Source organism: Berghia stephanieae, chromosome 5, assembly GCF_034508935.2.
Source record: "Berghia stephanieae isolate SIO BIC M18660-M18661 chromosome 5, UCSD_Bste_1.3, whole genome shotgun sequence".
Classification (NCBI taxonomy): domain Eukaryota; kingdom Metazoa; phylum Mollusca; class Gastropoda; order Nudibranchia; family Aeolidiidae; genus Berghia; species Berghia stephanieae.
Window position 1 is genome coordinate 24,179,663 of NC_088364.1, and position 6,282 is coordinate 24,185,944.

At 36.5% G+C, this 6,282-nt stretch overlaps 1 long non-coding RNA gene across 1 annotated transcript; it reads right to left on the reverse strand.

The window, feature by feature from the left end:
* Positions 1-3,742: 3,742 nt before the first annotated feature.
* On the reverse strand, positions 3,743-5,880 carry LOC144974111 (uncharacterized). Its single transcript, XR_013645643.1, has 2 exons — positions 5,623-5,880; positions 3,743-4,469 (listed from the first exon to the last, which is right to left on the reverse strand). It is a non-coding gene; the product is annotated as an uncharacterized LOC144974111 (long non-coding RNA).
* Positions 5,881-6,282: the final 402 nt, after the last annotated feature.

A 6,282-nucleotide genomic window follows, 5' to 3' on the forward strand; every position in this document is an offset into this window, starting at 1 on the left:
TTTCCACCAAAAGTACCCGGAAGCACTTATACATTTATAAACATGCGATCATATATATGATTCATAAAATCACTCACAGAAAACTGAATGAAGTACTCTGTCTTCAAAGAGGCTTTAACTATAAAGGAGGACAGAGAATTTCGGTGTCTGGTGTCTGCTGAAAGAGCGTTCCACATAGAGGGAGCAGAATGTGCGAAAACACGTAAACAATTCGACTTAGGAATCAAACGGTTCAAGTACAGGGAAGTAGATGAGCGGAGACAGCGATTCGGATTGTAGACAGAAAGAAGAGACGATTAGTAGTTAGGAGCAGTGCACTTAAAACAGTAACAAGCAAGTTTGTAAGCAATCCGCTTCTCCAAAGGAAGCCAATGCAAGGACCGCAAGACTTTTTTGATTTGGTAAAAATTCAAGCAGCTTTATTTTGAAGTAGCTGCAGCCTTGCAATCGAGCTTTTTGGCAGCCCGTAGAGGAGGAAGTTGCAATAATCAAGTCTAGAGGTAATCAATGAGTGAACTAGTATTTTGCATACGTCATCGTCGATAAGGTTCCGCACGTGTCCAATGTAATAATAATAATAATAATAATAATAATAATAATAATAATAATAATAATAATGATGATGATGATGATGATGATGATGATGATGATGATGATTGTTATGGGGTATTATTATTATTGAGTCATTGCCCTTCGCAATAACTAATATTATACTTCCATGAATAATACACTGAATTTCATTTAGTTATTTCTAAATAATGTTACAATTGAATATATTAATAGAATACATTATATTCGTATCATTAGTTAACTGCATTTGTGCGTTGACGTTATATTACATAACGTATATTCTTGTTTATGTATATTTCTATACTGCATGTTTAATATTACTAAGTCTGTGATATATATGATTTAAAGAACTTTAATAAATTAACTTGATGATTGGCTACCAATGAGTGTCTTCCCTGTCTTTTTTTTTTCTAATCCCAGGCCATCCTATCTAATGACCCTCTTAATTAGTATCAATTTTATTAGTTAGGTTTGTTATCAAACATGTTTAGATTCAGTAGCAGTAGAATAACTTTTATGTCATTTACTGCCACTGTATCATTCGTTAACTATCGGATTTCTTATTATTCATTTTATTTCCTTATTTATTTGTTAATTCTCTCTCTTTTTTATATTTTATAAACGAAATAAATTATAAAATTATTAATATTACTTGAAGGGCTCATGGAGGGTGATAGGTTAATTGGGAGTTAGGGGATCTATTGGGTTGGTAATATTTATTATTACTCTTTTAGGGTTCATGTTAATGTAGATATTGTTAGATGTGGAAGGGGGGGTGGGGGTAATTATGATGTTCTGATTGGTGGATCCTGGTGGACCGGAACCAATCAGATTGCATGTTTTTTTGTTTGTTTTTTTGGAGAAAATTATTATGGACTGATGGAGGTTACAAGTTCGGGGATGTTGGATTCTCTGTGTTTTGATTGGTGGAAGTTGTTGGTACGTGCCATTTCAGTTTTAATAGGATTCCACAGTCTGACGTCACGTCCGCCTAGCAACGAATCGGCTGGCTCTAAACAAAAATAATCCGTGCTTGGTCCGGGCAAGGAATAATTGGAAAATCGCTCAAAAAACAATTTTTATCTTAAATATGGTCCAGTGTTTTGTACCAGATTGTCTACACCAGTCAGATATTCACTCCTGCAAGTTTTACAGATTTCCAAATGGACAGGCAGACAAAAAATTGAAGAAAAAGTGGATCACTTTAGTCAGGTAAGCACGCACGCCTCGTCGAACATTTGCTAGAGTTCGTAGTCCAGATCTAGGTCAAGTTCTAGCTTACGTAGACCTATATTTTATGATTAAAGTGTACAATTGCACGAAATTATAAATAAAAATACATTCCAAACTAGGTTTTTATTGAAGTTGAAGCAAAAATGATATCTCAATCGTTTTGATGTTAAGGCTGATAAACTGAATGAGACTTAAGTTCTACTGATAAGTGATAATTTTTTAAAAGGAGAACAAGAAGAAAGAGAAGAAAATATTTGTTAAAATCTTACTTTAAACTCGATACCTTTATGGCAAAATGAAAATAAATAAATAAAATAACGCAACCTCTCCCCCCCCCCCTCCCCTCACGCAGATCTCTCTCTCTCTCTCTCTCTCTCTCTCTCTCTCTCTCACACACAAACACACATACTTTCCTCTTTTTTTTTGGAAAGTTTCTCTGATTCTCTGCCATGCCTCCCCTCCCCGACAGCCGAGGTGGCAACTCTGTGTGAACAAAGCAAGATGGCGGCAGGGACCTCTCTCCTTTACCTGTGCCCGACTGTTGACACTCCAAAGTTTCCATCACCGCACTGGCCAGTACAGTACTGACTGTAATAAAGAGAAAACGCCAGTCTTGCCACACTCAACCCCAAGATCAACTTTAACTGTAAATTTAAGAATTCATATTTTTATATATACCTAGTCAAAATCATCAAAAGAAGTAATGAGGAAGTGCGACATTTTGCTGAATGTGCGATTTCATAAAAGACAGGCGAGAGACCCACCAGTAACCTAGTCTCTTGCACACCTTTGATTTATCATGCATTGAGCTGGTGTCAAACAAGATAGTCTAAAACAAAGTACTTATCAAATTAAATAATATACCCAATGTGCCCAACAGAATTATTGTTTTTTTTTTTTATCTTTTCATTTCAGGTGAAAGGACAAAAGATCCAACATCATCATCAAGAGTGTGTTCTTGTCACATCAGAGATGGTGACAAAGCCAACCTCCCTGAATGGTTTGACAGAAATAAAAATAAATTGTTTCCATCAGAGCCAGAAAGAAAGAAAAGAAAAGTGACACAAGGAATTCCCACCCCATCTCAATTGGCACCAACATCAAGAAGTCCACCACCACCACCACCACCACCACCACCATCATCATCATCATCATCATCATCACCATCATCATCATCATCATCATCATCATCATCATCATCATCATCATCATCATCATCATCATCAGCTCAACTCTCTTCATCATCATCACAAAGTCCCACCTTTAAAAAAACCAGATTCCTCATCATCATTATTTTCCTCCTCATCATCATCCTCATTATCTTCTCCCTCATCATCATCTCAACTCTCGTCACCATCATCACAGGATTCCATCTTTTAAAAAAAAACAGATTGTAGAACAAGTGAGGATATTTTAAATAGAATAACAAATTTAATTCAAGAACAAGAAATTACAGACAAAAATAAGGAAATAGCTAGCTTTAAAAACCCAACTAAGTTAGATTCAACGCACTTACACTGTTTCAAGCCTTACAGAAAAAGTTCTTCGAATGGAGACAGGTGTACATTGTTTTAAAATATTTAATATTATTGTTCAATATGTTGAGTGCTTTAGAGTAACATTATTTATTATAGTGGATGGGAAGTTCAGGAAGAGACAGTTGCATTAAAAGACCAAATTTTCATTATTACACTTATGAAACTTAGACAGAACTACGCTAACCTTCATATTTCACAATTGTTTAGCGTTAATGAAAGTACTATAACTATAACAAATATTATACAAACTTTTATTCATGTTTTACATAAGCCATAAGCTTCTCTTTGAAAATGTTATGAAGGTTACATGCCCTTCTAGACATAAAAATAAACTATCAGCTCCATCATCATTTTTAGGATTTCCAAATTGCAGAATGATCATTGATTGTACAGATGACCAAATTGCTATTCCTAAAGAAATGGATAAACAACGGTTAACTTATTCTTCTTATAGGTCCATGAATTCTGTTAAAGCTCTTGTTGGTCTGAGTCCAAATGGTGTGATAAATTTTATTTCTAAACTGTATCCAGGGTCTGTCTCGGATAAGGTCATTGTACAAAATTGTGGATTACTAAAACTTTAATTTTAAGCCCTGGAGATTTAATTTTAGCAGATAAAGGTAATAAAGGTAAAACCCCATCCTGATTCAAGATATTTTACCTCAAGGAGTAACTGTAAATATCCCTCCCTTTTTACATAATAAATTTACTGAAAATGAGATTTTATTAACAAAAGAAATTGCTTCATGTAGAATTCATGTTGAGAGCGCTAATGAAAGACTGAAAAATGTTAACATCCTCTCATATATTCCAACCATGTTAAGAGAAACATCTGATATTATTTTTCAATTTGTTGCAGCACTTGTCAATCCCCAGTCTCCTCTTATTAAGGAGACTGCATTTTGTTAGCTTTGCCATTTATTTTGTACAACACACATATTTTGTTCATCATCATCAAATCACCATTCAAAATAATGGTTTTGTAGGTCCATACATGATTTTACATGATAAACATGACAAATTATGGCATTGTTGTATCAATGTATGTTCAATGTCATTAACATTGTTAAATAAAACCACACAAATTAGTTTTGGACTGAATCAACCCAAGGCATCATCAAGATAGATCTGTGGAAGTAAAAGAATAAAAGATTCAAATTTAGAGCTGCGACCATGCTCAATAGGCAAAAAACAAACAAACTAATAAAACGTCTGTTGTGGTCTTGTGGTATGACACTCGCTTTCAGATCAGAAGGTCCTGGGTTTGGGCCTCGCTCGGCACATAGTTGAGTCCTTGGAGAAGGCTCTTTACTCACAATCTCTCACCGTACTCAGGTGTCAAATGAGTACCTGGCCGTTAACAGCGTTGTCTCTGTCCGAAAAAATTGTAATATCGCCCAACAGGCATCATGTCCCGTCTTACATGTTAAATGTTGCTGTTGGCCAGGGACCCCTTGTAAAGCACTTTGAGCACATTTAGTGGATATTACGCTGTATAAAAACTCAATTAAAACAACAAATTAAGTGATTCACTTTCATTCATCTTGCTTTGTTGATAAGGGGAAACCCGAAACGTCCATTTTATCTGTTTTCGTATATTAAATTGAAGTTCACATTCAATTTCACAATGTTATTGATTTCTTCGAGTTTCAAGCAGCAACATTTACATGACACCTTAACCCAATAGGAAGTTTAGTTTACCGTGACTAACACTGGTCTAAATAAATCCTTTATTCATCCCATAGAGGAAATTTATCTCTAGGGTCTATTCCCAGGGAAGACTGGAATAACCGCGGTGCAGCGCCGCAAATTGAGCTAGGGCGAGGTGACTTGCTCAAGGCCACACAGCGCAGCGGCGGGTGAACGAACTCGGTACCTTTCGGGTACGAAGCAAAAACGTACCGCTGATCCACGCTGCCCCACATGAAGTATGATAAAATGTCTAGCGTGATTGGTGATTGTGATGCTCATATGAGTATTATAATAAAGGTTACAACACGATACTAAATAGTATGTAGTAGACTATAGTCAATAGCAACGAAAATTAGCGAAGAAAGACTAAGACCTCAAAGACTCAAAGTCCGTGGTCCATAAGATAAAAACACAATAATTCAATGACTCCCCCTCTCTCTCCCTAACTAAAATCGAACGTAAACAGTTAAATCTTTCCATTGGATATACTAAATCTGCCTAAACTCAAAGTAAACTGATTATTGTCCAACAGTAGTTTTACGGAGATGTGAGATTTTGAGAGTGAGAACGAGAAGACGAAATGACTTACCTTCACAGAATACTCTTTATTCTTCATGCTGGCTTGAACTTTGCCGAACATCAAGCCATCTGAGTAAGTGAAAGTCAAAACATGACCTGACTGATGATGATTTTCACCTCGCGAGACACTTTTATGCTCATTGGAGAAGTATTTCATAAGGGCGGTGATGGAAATAGAGTTCGTGTCAGCCATTTTTCTCGACTGTTTAGAGCCAGCCGGTTTGTTGCCATGCGTTGCTGCGCAGGATTACGTCACGACTTAGGAAGCCTATTGTTATTCTTGGGCTCCTATTATACAATGATGGGGACAGATGAGAGTGATAATGAATATGATTATGTTTTAAAGAAAATTTGGATTAATTGTTAGTACCTATTCCCTTGCTCCCTAAGGAGTCCAAGGGTGGCCACCCTCTTTCCCGCTCTCTAGCCGAGCGTCATTCGCTGCGTTACCTACTGTGCACGTGGTCTTTCCCTATGCAGCATTGGTTATTGTGTTATAGATAGTATGCAGATGACGTCAATCAGGCCTTTGTTATTGTTTTTGCCATCCGCGTTTGTGAGTTGTTCTCACTAAACTGTATTACCCAGACTATAAAAGTTCATGGTTACACAGAGTTTGTGTGTTGGTCCGTTATACTTCCGGATTGCAATGTTGTGAACTCCTTGGCCA